Below are 16,436 nucleotides of genomic sequence, written 5' to 3'. Positions count from 1 at the left end.
CTAATCCTTAGAATACTAAAGTGAACTCACGTCATTATAATTTTAAAGAGTATATTGTTTTACCCTTCCTTGAAGAGTAGCTCGCTACTATCTCCTGAAAAAGAGAAAGACTAGAAGATGGTTTTACTCTGGTATACCATAGCAGTTAGGAAATAAGAAATGTTTCATGGATTATTTTATGCATTTCCTTCTCAGTAGAAACAAATCCCTCACCACACAGTACTGAAATGGCATTGTCAACAATGGACAGAAAGGTCTTGCTTCTCCTAGGCATCAAGGAAATACATTAAAACCTGCTGACTCTTATGTCCAGGAATCTAACCAAAAAAATGACAATTCTAGTGTGTGAAACCTTTCAAATACTAACAATATCTGTTTTCTAGGCAATCATGCTTCCGTCAGAACATCCTCTGGAAGATCAAAGGTAATATTCAATTCACTGCCTCACAGCAAAAGTGGCTATAGCCTGTGTACAAATGCTATGCCTCAAAGCCTATGTTTTATCGTGAAATTTAACAGATGATCACACTTAGCCTTCGGATGTACTTCAGAGCCAGGAGCATGGTAGGTACTCATAAATAACTGAATAAATAAATGAGAATTGTGTTTTACTTAGAACCTAAAAACAAAAAAGAATAAGCTAGAGGAATGATGTAAAGCACTCTTTGCTGCACAAGAATGGTTGTAGTAGAAGCCATGAAATAAGAGATTCTTTTCCAAGTCAAATGCAAAGAAAGGCCAGAAGATTAAAAATGTCAACTCTAACCCAATGAATGCTGCCAGTGAAACCTGTGAAGAGCCTAGAATTTTAATTAATTACATCTTAACTCTTAGCCTGTCGAGCATGTTGGACATAATCTAGAGTTTAGACTTATTCTGGCTCTTCAAGAGTTCTCAACAAAACTGAGAGCACTATAAATAGAGAGAGAGAAAATACGAAAACAATTAAAGGGGACTGGATAGTTGCAACAATTAAACTAAAAGATACCAGCTGCCTTAGATCTCTCAAATCCAGCAAGCAACTTCTTGGACTATGTCTGATTGTGATTTTCATGGTGGAGCTTCATTTGTTTTATTGCCCAAATTGCAAGGTTCCAATTTCTCAGTATAATGCTAAACAGCTTGCTAGCATTCTCGCATAAAGAGGGATTGTGTTAATTCAATGAATTTTGGAATTGGAAAAAAATTCATCAACCTTCTCATTTATTTCAATGAACTAAGGCCCAAGAGGTTAAGTGTTTAGCAGTGATCAAGAACCCTGGAGTTACATACCATGGGTAAACATAGAACTGCTTGCTGAGTGTCTGACCATGAGCAAATTTCTTAACATCACAGTCAGTTTCCTCAACTACAAAATGCAGATAATAATACCAACCCTTTCGGGATTATACAGGAGGATTATACCAAACACAAATACTTAGCAGCATGCTGTATATATGGTAAAATGGTCAATAAATAATAATTGCTATTATCGCTATTTTATCAATAGTGTCTGGCAATTAGTAAGCATTAGTAAATGCTTACTAATGTTACTAATTAGTAACAATGCTGGTTTATATTCATTATTTTTTTCTACTGCCCAACATGGCAGAGGTTATTTAAGTATTAGAGCTAGAACACGGATAGCTAAATCCTTCATCTCTTTTTCTAAAGACTTGTATTCAAGTCATGAAAACAGGATTCCCTTTCATAATAATTGGTTGAGTGGCATTAGTCAAGAATTTTGCAGGAGAAAAGAGCCACAATTTCTGTTTAATGGTAGTCTGCTTGTACCATTGTTATGCATAAAACCAAGAAGTAAGCATTGAAAGATTGCATAGCACAAATGGTGAAATATTGCAGCTTCCTGAGTTAAACCAACATCTTTCTGATATAATGTCAATCTTTTGTGGAGTAACACTTTAGCAACGAGATACAAATATAAGGAAGTAGTAAAGTGCTGCGGAAAATGGTGCAAAGTTTTTGTTTGTTCATGTTTTTCGTTTTTGCTTTTTTGTTTGTTTGCTTTTGCTTTTTCTTTAGAGCAGTGCCTCCCAAACTGTAATGTGCATATGAATCACCTGGTGATCCTGTGACAATGCGGTCTGCTGCAGTAGGTCTGAGGTCTGGCCAGACATTCCACATTTCTAACAAGCTCCCACCGGGGGCTGATGCCATCAGAGGACTTCAGTGTGAGTAGCAAGGCAGCGCTGGACTAACTTGGTTAAACTCATGAGTGATTATAACGAGGTAGATGTTTAGGAGGCAGAACCAAAGGAGGAACGGGCAAGACTTCTGTCCCAAGACTGAGTAGATGCTGATAATCTCAGGTGCAACACAAACCCGACTGCAGAGAATTGTGTAGCTCAGCCTGTCTGTGTCTCTGGAGCCACATGCCAGATGCATATCTGCCAAGGTTTCTTGCTTTTCCTGAGAAGACATGGATGTCTCCCATCAGCAGGAGTCGTTTGGAGTAAGGATTACCAGAGGTACCAAGAGATAATTTAAGAGTTATTTGCATTATATATATTCGTTCGCAATTGTGAAAGACTCAAATGTTTTGGAAACTTTTTGTACATTGTTTTGCAAACTTTCATGCATCTGGAATTGTTTCAAAGTGAAAAGTTTTTTTTTTAGCCTTTAAAAAGACTAAAATTCTGGAGTGTTCTACCTTTCCACATCTCTTGAAAATTTATATATTTTTTTCCTCTCCATTGAGAATATTTTCCTGACATTTGCACTAAATGTTTGTTGCTTACCCTCATCTTAGTATTACCCAGCCCGTCACCTCTAAGTTCTGAAGGCAGCACCAACACTTGATCACTGGAATATGAAATCTGTCCTCTTTTGAGAAAAAGACAGATCAGAAACATCCTTTCCTGACTGCTCCAGATATCATTTTTTTCCCACTTGAATTCCCAAAGCATGTATAGATTATATTACACCACTTAATAATTATATTGTCTTTTATTTTTATCCTCTTTTCTGGTAAAATGCTGCTTTCTAAGATAAATTGTGTCAATTTTAAAAATGGAGCTTATGTATTGCTTCTTCCGTATCTGACACTGTCTCCAGCACAAGGCTGGGCATGGAGTGGAAATAAAAGTCCTATTTGTCACAGAAGGGATGGACTTACTAAAGCAGCAAAATAGGCCTGGCAGTCTTTCTTCAAAGTCCGTATCTTCATAACAATGAATAAGTAATCCACAGATACCGCTTTGGAAAACAGGCTTAACCCACAGTGTTCCTGTTGATAAGCATATCATCAGTCTAAGCAGAAAAATCTATCCTAAATTTATGTAAGTGTCTTAGAGTTATTTACATTCCTATGACATGCAGTTCCAATCAGAAGCTCTGGGTTCACATTCCCTTAGCTCTAATCAGGGTCCACCATGAGTTAAGGTAGTCACATGACTGAGCCTCAGAATCTCCAACTGGTAAATGGAAATGACAAGAGTGGAGGGCCCACCTCAAAACTTCATTGTAGGTGAAATGAAGCAGTCCTGCAAAATACCTAGCAAGGGTGTTGGAACATACTAAGTGCACAGTAAACATTAGGGCTGAGTATCCTTCCTCAGATGAAGTGAAGAAAAACGAGTATGATAACCAGAGAATGATCTGGATTAAAAAGTGTAGCCTGATAAGGTATATTTTCAGTGCAGCAGGGATAAAGGAGATGAGAAAACAAAAAGTAAGTTATGTCCTCACATCTCAATTTCCCTAGGATTGAAGAAACTTACAAGATTTGCCTCAAATGCCACTAAATTGCTGCATACCACATTAATTTTCCTCAAATACTAAATACTTTAGAATTTCATAATGAGGAAGAAAAGGAAGGGCGGAAAGGAAAGGAGGAGGGAAAAGGGAGAGAAAAGAATGAGGGAAGAGGGAGAGAAAAGAATGAAGGAAGGGAGAGAAAGAAGGAAAAAGGAAAGAATGAAAGAAGGAAGGGAGGAAGAGAGGAAGGAAAGAAGGAAAGAAGGAGGAAGGGAGGAAGGGAGGGAGGGAAGAAGGGAGGGAGGGAGGTCCCAGCTCCTGGGATGTAATCATTCCCTTCTGCTGTTTGATGTGAACAGTTGGAAATTTTGAACTGGTAATTAGAAAATGATAGTCGCTGCGGAAAACAGATCCATTCACCAATAAAATAAAATCACAAGGTATGTCAGAACCTCAGTTATCAGTAAGCAATTCACCAGTGCAATCAAAGAGAGAAATGTGTTGATTATTTGTTTGCAGTGTTTTGCCTTCTGTCTCACCCTCCCTTAGGCGACAGGACCTGCACCCACACACCTAGTTTGTTGTATTATTACTTCCGACAGTCCTTGACCTCATTGGCACTATGATTTTTCATAGCCCTATGCTGATTACTTCCATTCTCTCATCTTTGTAAACCTGTTGGGGTGGAAATGATTGTTTACCTTTTAGAGATGAAGAGAGTAAGTTACAGTCACATTCAATCACTGTTCTCAGTTACAAAGCTCATCACTGACAGAATCCAAGTGCATAGCCACTTTCCCTACTCCAAGCCAGCGCTGGTTCAAGTTCTGACCCTACTCGCCTTTAAACTCCATTATCATCTGGGATCAGCCACTGGTCCAAGTCCATGATCTGGCTGGTTCACCAGTACCACAGACTGCCAGATACCAAAGGATTCCATCCTCTACCAGCTTCCCCCAGGCTCTGCCTCAGGACATCCTTTCACGGCCAGCAACCAGCACCTCCACTTAAGAAGCCTGTGAGGCAAAGATGCCCCCTCCATAATCAGGCTCTCGGCTTGGCTTCCCACATCCTCAGCAGCGGAACCAGGACGGAAGAGGCTGCATGGCTGCCTGAACTGCTTGTTATTTTGCTGCTGAGTTGGCAAGGATGGAGTAGTTGATTTACAATTAGAAGCAGCATGCTTCTTCAAATATTAATATTAATAACTGCACTACTGAACACATGAAAAGACGTTTTCATCTTCAAAGCACTTTGCAGACATTAACGCATTAGCTCTCCCTTCCCTCCATTGAGGAACAACAGGTGAGCGAGACTCTCAGCAGCAGCAGTGGCCACCCTGCAGCCCTCATGCACAGCCCACAGCTGTGCACGAGGGTTTTCTCTTCGGATGAAAAAAGAGGCCACGCAATCCAAAACCACAACTGATGAAAGAGTTCTACTATTAGTAATTTTACAAATCAAATGGAGCTGCCAGTTATCGTTTTAGATTCGGTATTTCCTCTAACAAACATCTCTTTTCTCAGTTGCATGTCTGTGGTCTAAAGTAGGAAGAAAAATGGCCTTGAGATTAAAAACAAAAACTTATCCAAAAGGTAATAAGGAAAACCTGCAATAGAATGCATTGATTTCAGTGACCCAGCAACTTTTTAGTTTGCCCGAAGAAAATGTTACTTTAAAAGGTGGCAACAGAGACTTTTAACAGTGGATGAGAAGTCACATACAAAGTGTCAGCCAGATAAAATCATCGGATGGAGAGGAATTGCCATCGATATCTCCTGCCACGAAGTCCACCTCTACAGTGGGGAAAAGAAACACCTCCCTGACTCTGAGACAAGCCCTGGCCACACACACCCTGTCTCAACAACAGGCTTAAGAACTTGTAGACCCTTGGACAACTGCAAATCAGTCCCAAGACAGATTCAAAACACGAAACAGGTTAGTTTTGCTTGCAAAATTCAAACCCGTAGCAATTTCCTCTCTATTAAAAGCAATTCATTAAACTGCTAGACAGAAAAAAAGTAAAACAATAGGCTTACTAGGAGTGAAAGGAAGAAAAAGAAATTTTTATATTCAACTTCAGCTTTATTTCTTTGGAAGTGCTCCAATTTGCAAAAAAAAAAAAAAAAAAAAAAAAATTTCAGGGTTTCTGACAAGTGGTCTATGGGTACCTAAAACATGCATGGTTTTGCTTTAAGAAGCAGGTAAAATTTTTTAAAAGATAGTCTTGCTTTCAGACTATTCTGTCAGGTTAAGAAGTATTTTTGAAAATTGTTGTTAAACAATTAAATGAGAATATAGAAAGATGTGAAAAGAGAAAGCAAAAACGCACTTGTACCCGGAATGTCCCTATCAACTTACTCCTTAATTCCACAGAATTTTTTTTTTTAAACAGGAAAAGGAAAATGGACTGAAAAGTTTTAGGCAGAAACTCACACACACCTCACTTACTACTTTGCTGGAGAGCAGATCCTGAGTGAGCTTCCCTCAAAGCCTGTGGTCTCTTTCCAACTACCTGCGGGAATGCTCTGCTCGGTAGCTTAGGAGGATGCAAAGACCATAATGTTTCTAATAGAGCTGCCTCCTTAAATTGGGGGGTGTGGTCAAGCCAGGGAAAGCTGGAAAAAAAGACAGTCTTCCTCTTGCCCCTGGCACCAGGACAGCAGCCACTAGCACAAGCTCAGCGGTCTAGGTGGAAAGCAGCGTTTATTGGCGGTGGCGGCACCAGATCACACCTTGTTTTTTATTCTTCAAATTATGTTCCAACTGAATATAACTCAGCCTTAGGGAATAACACGGAGGGAGATGAGCAAAAGGGAACTAGCTCAGTGGGATAACGTTGCATATCATCTCATCATTTGCTGATGCATTTGCTCTCTCCTGAATATGTAAATATTCATGCTTTGCGTTCCTTGACTCTCTCAATGGAGCTTCCACTAACCAAGGCAAGGGCTCAGGTAAAGGAAAGAGATTGCTTTAAAAACAGAGCTGGAGACTGTCAGCAAACAGGACATCCACCACCTAGTCACCTGCTCAGGCTTCCTGTTTCTCACTAATAACTTGATGTGAAAGGAGATATTTTCTAAAAGAAAGAAAATAATTTTGTGCAAGACAGCTGACTGGATAGGGACTTGGGATTTCTGAAAAGTAAAGCTAAAATCCCCTTTTTATATAAGTATGGTTTTAGGCAATCTCTAAAATAAGGTTACCTTTAGTAGCCCTGACTCTTTGTCTGTGGTGTAGGAATAAAAGGGCAGAAGTGTTCATACATTTCTCATTTAAAGAAAATGTAAACAATATAAAAATCTTACGTCTGTCCTAAGTGAAAATATACAGTATCTTATATTCACATATTCAGGTCTATGGTAAGAATGTTACAGCATAATCTCTTTTCTATGAATGGAGTTATTACAAAATTTATTTTTTGAAAAGTCAGTATTTGACTGCTTAATCTAAGACTTGTATCCTGAGAGGTTCCATTTTCTTTGAGTAGGACGTGGGAGTTAAAATTTGTTGTAGTTGGCTTCTTTCCCTTCTTAATGAAGATACAAACTGATACTCCATGAAAATCTAATAACTGTCATTTAGAACAACATCACCATCAGCCTTCATTGCATAAAGTTGGCAAAGCAGTTAAAATGGCATTGTAAGTAAAGCAAGATTTTACTGCTCATCTTCTGCCTTTGCACATTAAGTTGAAAGAAAGGAAGATGTAGTGCTATTGGTTCAGTTTAGTTTAATAAACTGTGCTGGGCACTTTTCTAGACACTAGAAGATAGCAAGTTTGCATTGTAGTGAGAAGACAGACACATAAATCAACCATCTCCAAAAAAAAAAAAAAATACATTCTATGAAAGAAGTTCATAAAGAGAGTTAGGGAAGTTTCAGCCTTCCTCTATAGCCTAGTCAATTTCAGCACACTGCCCCATTTAAAGAGCCCATAGTCAATTATACCAATCATAACTAATTACAATTGTATTCACTATGTTTGCAGGATAATTTAAAAAGTTGAGAAGACTTGGATTCTTGCTCTATAAGGGTGTGTACAGTGTGGCTGTTGAGGGGTTCTGAAGTCTGGAGATTGTCTATGCTGAGTTTATATAGACAGCATCTCTTCAGGACCTTAGCACCCTCCTCTGCCACTACCTCTTATGGTGTGGAAGAACATAAACTAGAAATCTGAATGAGCAAAATAAGCCACAGCTGTCATAAATTGCCTAGCAAATGCCCAGGAAAACAGTAATTTTTGTTTTAAACAGTATCTTCAAAAACATAACATTAGATGAGTATCCAAATGCAAAAGCATGACATTGGATTCCTACCTTACACCATATTTAAAAATTAACAAAAATCTATCAAAGATATGAACATAAGAACTAAAACTATAAAACTCTTAGAAAAAAACAGAGGAAAACTTTATGACATTGTATTTAGCAATGGGTCCAAAAGCTTGGGCAACAACAACAAAAAAATAGATAACTTAGAGTTCATCAAAATTTTTAAATGTTGTACATCAAAGGGCATTATTAAGAAAGTGAAAAAGAAGTCTACAGAATGAGAAAAAGAATTGCAAATCAGATATCTAATAAGGATTTAATATCCAAAATATATAAAGAACTCCTACAACTCAACAGCCGCAACGACAAATAACCTGATTTAAAAGTGGCCAAAAGACTTGAGTAGACATTTCTCCAAAGATACAGAAATGGTCAATAAACACATGAAAAGATAGTCAACATCATTAATCATCAGAGAAATACAAATTCAAACCACACTGACATACCTCTTCCCATCTATTCAGATTCCTATTATCGAAGAAACAGAAAATAATGGCAAGAATAAGGAGAAATTGGAACAAGTGTGCATTGCTGCTGAGGATGTAAAATGGTGTTGCCACTCTGGAAAATAGTGTGGTGGTTCTTCAAAATAATTAAATATGAAATTACCATTTGATCTAGCAATTCAACCTCTTCATATATAGTCGCAAGAATTGTAAGAAGAACTCAAAAAGATCTCTGCACAACATTGCTCATAACAGCATTATTCACAATAGCCAAAAGGTAGAAACAACCCAACTATCCACAGATGAATGGATGAGCAAAATGTGGTATATAGATAAAATTGAATATTACTCGGCCTTGAAAAAGAATGAAATTCCAATACATGCTACAATATGGATGAACCTTGAGGACATTATGCTAAAAGCAATACAAAAGACAAATATTGTATAACTCCACCTATATGAAGTGCCTAGAATAGTAAAATTTATAGAGACCGAAAAAGGGATAGAAGTTAACAGCTTTGGGAAAAGGAAAATGGGGAGGTAGTGTTTAATGGGGACAGAGTTTCAGCTGGGGATGATAAAAAAGGAACGAAGATGGATGTGAGTGATGGTTGCATAACATGTGAGTGCGCTTAATGCTCCTGAATTTTACACTTAAAAATGGTTCAGCTGGTAAATTTTATGTTATATATATTTACCACAATAAAATAATTATTTGTTGTCCCAAGGGGAAAGTGTATATATATATATATATATATATATATATATATATATGTATGTATATGGCATTAGGGATAAGTAGGCTTCCACAGAAAGCTTCCTGACTCACATGGATGATATAGGGCAAAAGAAAATGATCCTCTAGAAGAAGAAGGTATGAACTCCCCGGAGAACCCCTCCACTGCACTGCAGTGGCTCCCCATCCCCTCCTTTGCCAGCTGTCAGGGAGGGTGTGATAATACTGGCCCAACTTCACAGCGTTGCTGAAGTCACCATGCGATTGGATGACTGTGTAAACAGTAGAAGCAATGCTTTTCTTTTCCATGTCCATAGATATTGAACTCTATGATGAAATACCTCTGTTGATAGGACCATAGGACCGTTATGATTCCCAAGGAAAATATTAAAACTCAGTGACCCAGGAACATGGGTACCTTTAGATCCCCATGTAAAAGAGGTATGCAAAAATGAGCTGCTTCTCTGAAGTAGTATCTCTGTAGCCCAGCCTAAACAATAGTAGTCTCAGTATAGTTTGGATACAATTGAGACAGGGCATGAAGGGATTTCTAGAATAGCGTTTCTTACTGTAAGAAAACCTTTTTCCTTTTCTAAGTATAACAAGCTGCATTGTAAGTTAGTATGTCCTAAGAGGAAAACTGGAAGTAAATTTCCAGAATCTTAGCTCTGCAAGGGTCTTCAGTGCTCCCACCAACACCCTTCCCTCACTGCCACCCCAAACCCCAAAAATGCAGAAGCCCCCTTCAAAACAACTTACAATAATTCTTTAAAACCACCCTCTACATGAAAAGAGTAAAGTTTGAAATAAAAAATGACATTAAATTTTAGGAAAAGCAAAGCAAAACATCAGACGTGTATTGCATTTTACATGTTAACTTTCCATCTCCGTTAGAAAAAATCCTTGTGATAATTCAGAAGGCTTCATATATGCAGAGAAGCAGTATCTAAACAAACTACTAAAACTGAGTGGAGTGAAATCCAGATACCACTGTAAGGTGGTTGTCACCAAATATTGAAGAAAACAAGAAAATACTATGAAAGGAAAGCAAGGAGCAGAGAACCTTTGTCTGTTCCCATGCCACCTCTGGAACTTCTTAGCTTACACTATGTAATGACTCTCTCCTTTCCATGATCAAAAGCAAAGCCTTTGTCTTGAGCCACAGACGAGGCTGCATTGGCATGCATACGTGTGCACACATCTGGCACACAGGTGCTCATCCTTCTGTGTGTGCCAGAGAGCCCATGGAGACCCGGATTTCTTGGTGTAATCCTCCCGCGACCCCCTGATATGCTGCTCCATTAGTCCTTGGACCAACTTTCTGGTTTTTTTCTTCCTCTCTAGAATGTGGAATGAGCTGGGCACAGGGCCCCACCTAGACTCTCTGCAAAGTAGCTTAGCTAATGTCGGTCAAAGATTCTTCTCCAGTCTGGTTCCACTGGGCCTGATGAACATCCTTTGGACTCCACAAACTCAGAGAGTTTCAGCAGAACGGACTCTTGTGGGATGTATGGCAGCCCTCTGAAAACCCCATCTCTTACCACGCCCTCCTTCAACCCCCATTCCTTTCTATGTACTTTTTGTCACTCTGTCTCCCTGGTTCCTTCTCCCTCAAAATACCTCTCACTTTTTCCCTCTATCAGTCTAACTCCTACAAAGTTATTTTTCAATCTCAATTTAATTACGAGATGAATATGTGGTTATAGCATATTCAAACCATACAGAAGGGTATGAACTCAAAACAGAATCACCACCCCGGGTGCCCTTCCACCCAATCTCACACCAAAAAGCTAACTACTATTTAAGGTTTGGTATGCAGCCCTCCAGTCTTTCCTCTATTGTTATATTTATACTGGGTCTTTTTCATGGGATTGTGTTCGATGTATTGTTCTGGGACTTGCTATCGTGCATCCGGCAGCACATTCAGCCGCTACGTCTTTGCATATTGGCCCCTTCAGAGCTGCCTCAATCATCTCAGCCAGCCCCAGTAATCCCCTGTGACATCCCTTAAGCTCCAGCTCCAGTCCTTTCTTTCTCTCCCTTCGCATTTCCATGCAGCCAGTGTCTTGTTCCTGCACTGTCACAATGAGCTGTTATCTCCTGTCCATGTCTTTCCTGCCTTACCTCCCCACTAGAATATGATTCTAGGGGTGCAGGGTCTGTGCTCTTGACATTTCCTTATCACCAGTAGTCACATAAACTGCTTCCCCAGCACACTCCCTTGAACATTATGGACCGGATAAATATAAAAAGTCAGGGCTTGACAGCTCAAAATGCATTATGTACAGCATAACACCATTTTTACGATCTAAAAGCATAAATCAACTAAGTATTGAGAGGTTATTTCTGGTGGTATGGAAGTTTTTTTGTTTTATTCTTGTTATGTTTGTGTTTTCTGATTTTTATACAATGTCGTATTGCACCTGTAACAAAAACAAAAAAACAAAATTTTACAGTTACATGTATGACTTTATTGGCCCAATGAAGGCAATAGGCTATCATAGTGTTATAGCACAGACTGAGATCAAACTTCCCAATTTAAATCCCACCCTTTGTTCTTTCTCGGTTATCATGGACATTTTAAAATTTCTGATCTTTGGTTTCCTCATATATAAAATGAAGATAATGGCACTGTACACCTCAGGGACTACTGTAAGGATTAAAGAGGTAGTGAGACTTAAGTATTTAATTCAACGCCTAGAACAGACTTTATACTCAATAACTGTTGACTGTTATTATCAATGGCATGGCCAGAGATGGACCCGAGGCTTCCATTTGCCAATTCAGAGCCACCCTCACCAAGCTCCATGAATCTTCACAGGAGAAAAACCCAGGAGCTGATTGTCTCTTCTAGTTGGAATGCTGGTTTGCTAATCCAGAGAGAAGAGACTGCTGCAGTCCCCGGTAATGTAATTAGAACACACTTAGTGAAGAATGTGTCCTGCTGAGTCTGTGGAAGGACAGACAGCTGCTGCTGTGCCTCAGTAGCTCACACCACATCACGCTGACTGCATTAATTTTTCCTTGGGCAGCAATCCACTGATTACAGATGGAGCCCAGTCTTGGAGTGAAGCCCTCCTCCCCAACACAGCTACAGTAAAGCCCACCTTTTGACTTTCCCCAAGCATGTTTTCTAGTCCCAATTTTAAAAGGCAGCCCACTTTCACTGGAAAGACACTGAAACCATTAATATGTTTTCTGACCTGCACTAGATTAGCGGGTCCTACACTTCCCCTCCTACATGCGTGAAAGACCAGAAGGGCTTCTGGGAGGTGTCTGGGCTCCGCTTTCTCTAAGGTGCGCAGGAAGCCACTGCCCTCCTTCCAGTTTCACACTATCTGTGCTTTGGACTTTTCTATGCTTGCTCTGCACCTGGACTAACACTCGGTAGCTTCTCCTCAGCCAAGATATGTTTTCTAGGGCATAACATCATGACCAAGAATTCTAAAGCCATAGTTTGTGAGCCAAAAATGATCTTTAGGAATTTTGCAATCTTATCATCCTTCAGATAAATAAACAGAATCAGAGAGATTAATCTCTTAAGGGAAAGCTAAATCAATTTGCCGAATGTCATCAACACTAAGTGGTTCGCCTGTTTGTAGGGTTGCCTATTGACCACCTTCCATGAATCTATTTGTCCATGTTTGGACATTAAAGAAGCAACGTTCAGATTAATTGACCTGTTGATGGAATAATCCTCCCATTTTCACACTAAATGCACGGGCTTCAGTGGATAACTCAGTTCCCAATAAACCAGGAAGAAGAAAGAGCAATTTAATGTACCACAAAAAATCATCATGGATTTTGCTGTTTCAAAACGTGCCTAGGGCTAGAAGTCCAGTAACTACAGTCAGCTGCATCCATGAATGTGGTGAGAGATTTATGGAAAGCTACATTCATCAGTTGTTAGCGTACTCATTATATTGGCCTGGTGCTGATGAATGACTGGAAATAGAATGGTGTGTTTTTGAGTCTTTTTAGGACACCATCTCAACCAAATGCCAGGTTTGCTGCTGACATCTTTATCCTGGATACTTCCCTTACTTCCTTAACATAGCCAAGACTATCTCTGTACTCAGAGGATCAGGGAGACAAACTAAGAAGATACAGATGTATCAGACAATGATACATCTGGTTTTGACCTGTATTCTGCCTCTGCAAGGAGATTGTCACTGGCTGTTCCTGTCTCCCTCTTCTCACTAGATTCTGTCTTTCTGCCAAATGTTTCAGTAGTGTACTACTTTCCCTTTTGCAGCAAGAATTATATTGTTGTCATTTGTACATTGTCCTTTTTCTTTGTTTACTGTAAAACCATGGGGGTAGGGAATGGATTAGCTTTGTTTGCCAGTGTTCCCGCAACACTTACCACTGCGCATGAAACTTAAAGTAAAGGCTGAGTAAACATCTGATGGATAGATGTGTGACTAGAATGATGGATGGATGGATGGATGGATGGATGGATGGATGGATGGATGGAGAGAGAAAGATAGATATCTGAATGTTGGATACATGTGATATAATTACTCTAACAATTTCTTAACTTTTGGTTCTTTGAGCATTCATCCTTTTCCCATTGTTCCTGCTGGTGTTCCATAAGAAATGCTGGCACCTAACTCTGTCTCTTTAGTACACATCACACAACTGTTTTAGCATGAACTTTTTTCCAGTCAATACAAAAATAAATCTGTCAGGAGAATAATGTATCTTTTACGTAGCACGAAGTGAAGAGCTGACAATTACCAGAAAATTCAGGCTGCGTAAACAGACAGAATGAGTCACTACTGCACACCAGATTTCTTTTTGTCTGTTATCTGGGTAATTCAGTCTACATCTGGTGTCTTTTTCCTTGACTATTTGAGTAGTTGTCTCAATACATCCCTCATTTTAGAGGAATAAAATAGAAAAAATTGACTTGTGATTTCTCGACTGAACCTAGACATCAGGGTTTATTGTCCACCTAGTTTATTTTCCAAGAGTTTCAAGCCTGAAAAACACCTGGAATGTGTTACTCATTCTTATCAGTGGCTGTTGGTTACGGGAAACTTTTTACATTGTACAGGTATGTATAGATGGGGTCTCAGTCATTATTTGGAACAAGCATTGTGTATGGCAAGAAACACTTTGGTTTCCAGTATTTTAACTGGAAATGTTAAAAAAAAAAGTGCAGCATTCTTTTGAAACCAGCTGAGAAAATCACATAAACTTTAACTCGACCTTTGCACCAACCAGAAAGCATCCAGACTAGCCAGAGTTGCTGACCTTATTCCCAAGTAGTGGCTTACACCCAGAGAGAATCTGGCTCATTATCTAATGGAGTTAAAGTCTCAATTAAGACTGTTTTTTGCAACTTGCATCTCAGCTCATCCCTGGCCAAGGCACAACATGATACAGTCCAGTACTTTTTATCATATGTGGTGACATTTCAAAAATGAGTTTTTAGAAATTATGGATGTTTGGATAATAGATTATTTTTAAAAGGGCCACGGGGGGCTGTGGGTCATGCCCGTAATCCTAGCACTTTGGGAGACCGAGGCAGGAGGATTGCTTGAGCCCAGGAGTTTGAGACCAGCTTGGGCAGCATGGTGAGGCCCTGCTTACAAAAAATGCAAAAATTAGCCAGGCATGGTGGCTCTCAACTGTAGTTTCAGCTGCTCAGGAGGCTGAGGTGGGAGAATCCCTTGAGTCAGGGAGGCTGAGGCTGCAGTGAGCTGTGATGGCACCAGGGCAACAGAGTGAGACCCTGTCAAAAAAGAGAGAGAGAGAGAGAGCGCCAGAAAGAGTAAAAGTGAAAAAGGTATTGTTTCCCCTTGCTTGGAGTAGAGCTAAATCTTCCAAAGTATAAGAGGTACAGAAGGGTAATATTTGTCTAGATTGTGGAGACAGTCAGCCATAAAGGTGATCAAGGAAGCTTAGTGTGAATAATTTATATTGAAATTGCACTCTTCCTTTAAAATCACCTTCCAGGACTGAAATTCAAGGACTTCAACCTTGAATCCAAAAGCAACTCTGCCTTCTCTCTCTTTTCCAAATAGTCATTGCTCTTCTTTAAACTAAAACTAATACATGTTAATCGTTTAAGATTTGGGAACTATGAAAAATGTCAAAACAAGAAGATTAAATTCACCCATAATTCCTCACCCAGAGGTAGGCAATGATAACATTTTGATGGATAGTTTATTTGCCGTCTTTTCTGTGCAGATAGGTATTTTTTACACTATACAAAATAAAATAGATTATATTGTACATGGCATTTTAATCTTTTTTTTTTCTTAGTTATAAATTTTAAACTACTTATAATGCCATTAAATGGTTGCCTTCTGCAGTGCATTTTTATATAGCTGCCTGGTATTCGCACATGTATTCCCATAATTCAACAATTTAGCACAGGACAGAGGCTTTGTTTTATACTAACTTTTCTAGTAATGAGAAGAATCATCAGCCACAGATTCAATTTCTAGTTTTACTAATTAGTTGTGTATTTGGGGGCAAGGTTTCCTCATCTGTGAAGTAAAGGATTGCATAGCTGATTTCTTGAATGTCCAGAGGAGTATCTGACACATAAATCATATAATGCACAGTTGCCTAACTGCTCAACTTTGCCTACCAGGTCTGCTCCATATGAGAGGAATTTCCTCTTCCCATTCATCCTTTGATTTGTTTTTTCTTTAATTTGTTCCACTTTCTTTCCCCTGAAACAATGAAATGTGATGCCTTTTATCTTTCATCCAAAGATAGGTGATTGGTTGCTTCTTTCACTACTTCTGCAAACTCGGCACCAGTCTCCTGCTGAAAGTGAGAGCCTGCTTTGAGCCCCAGGAATAAGGATGTACCTTTACATGTGCTCCTGCACCAGACTCCTCTGACCTCTATGCTGCTGGTATAGAAAATTGACTCTTGGAGATTGAAGCAGGTCTCTATGTTCTTGAGGGAGCCAGCCAGAGACAGACAAGGAGGAAATGTAAAAGGCATACTCAAATAGAAATGTTAATTTTTCCTCAGTAAGGATTTTGTGTTCCACATCAAAGAGACAAGGTTTTTCCACTGTAGTCTCTGAAAATGGATTGAGGGCTCAATTTGCCCATGATTTGGAAGATAAAGAAATTCTTTAGGTCTGATACAGTAGTTCATAGAAACGTGTATGGAATTTTCTAAAACTTCCACATGCAATCCTGCACAACTGGATTCTTTTTTTTTTTTAGATGGAGTTTTTTTTTTTTTTTT

The 16,436-nt window shown here is 39.2% G+C and overlaps 1 protein-coding gene across 4 annotated transcripts in view; it reads right to left on the bottom strand.

Moving 5' to 3' along the window:
* ETS1 (ETS proto-oncogene 1, transcription factor) overlaps window positions 1-6,251 on the bottom strand; it is a 129,393-nt gene extending 123,142 nt beyond the window's left edge. The window contains exon 1 of one of the 4 annotated variants that reach the window (XM_037736179.1): window positions 6,139-6,251. The gene's annotated coding sequence lies outside the window, so the exon portion shown is untranslated. The remainder of the gene's footprint in view (window positions 1-6,138) is intronic. The other 3 variants (XM_017523570.2, XM_017523571.2, XM_037736168.1) reach the window with 3 other exon arrangements.
* Window positions 6,252-16,436: the final 10,185 nt, after the last annotated feature.

This window comes from Cebus imitator, unplaced genomic scaffold (assembly GCF_001604975.1).
Source record: "Cebus imitator isolate Cc_AM_T3 unplaced genomic scaffold, Cebus_imitator-1.0 Scaffold0, whole genome shotgun sequence".
NCBI lineage: Eukaryota > Metazoa > Chordata > Mammalia > Primates > Cebidae > Cebus > Cebus imitator.
This window is presented reverse-complemented; position numbering and strand designations above follow the sequence as displayed.